Source organism: Pyxicephalus adspersus, chromosome 2, assembly GCF_032062135.1.
Source record: "Pyxicephalus adspersus chromosome 2, UCB_Pads_2.0, whole genome shotgun sequence".
Lineage (NCBI taxonomy): Eukaryota > Metazoa > Chordata > Amphibia > Anura > Pyxicephalidae > Pyxicephalus > Pyxicephalus adspersus.
The window spans coordinates 92,005,003-92,005,621 of record NC_092859.1 but is presented as its reverse complement, the minus strand read 5'-3'; positions in this window follow the sequence as shown (position 1 = coordinate 92,005,621).

The following is a 619-nucleotide window of genomic DNA, read 5'->3' as shown; positions in this document are numbered from 1 at the left end:
TTTCCATTGAAACACAAGGACCTGAAAGATTCCCACCAGGGAATGTTTGAGAGAATTAACTGATTCCCTGTTTTCTAAATAGATCCCAAAGTGTAGAAGATGGAGTGTTTACAGATCTGATTAAAAAATTTACAAATAACCAAGATCCAAGTACAAAATATTTAGAAAATATTTGTTTAGCTAGATTTGTTATGTGTGTACATCTGGTGAGAACACAGAAGGGTGGAGTGTGTGTTCTCTCATCTGAGTAACATTTAATTAAAAAAAATATATTTTTTGCTGTAAATAAAATGTTACAAAAACCCAAGTTTTATGTACTTTTTAAAAATCTTAATTAAATTCATCCTGTTAAAGCAGAACTAAACTGAAAATTAAAAAAAAAAATCACAGTTATTAAATTCTACAGATTCCTTTTTCAGGTCCCACGCTGTCTTGGAATTTCTCCTTTGTCCTGGTGTGGAGGACGCGCCAGACACCACCATCTTCACTCTTCTTTTTCCTTCTTCTGGCTACTTCACCCGATCTTGCACTGTGCAGGCGCGAGATCAGGTGATGTAGCCCGCAGTAAACATATATATATATATATATATATAAATATATATATATATATATATATATA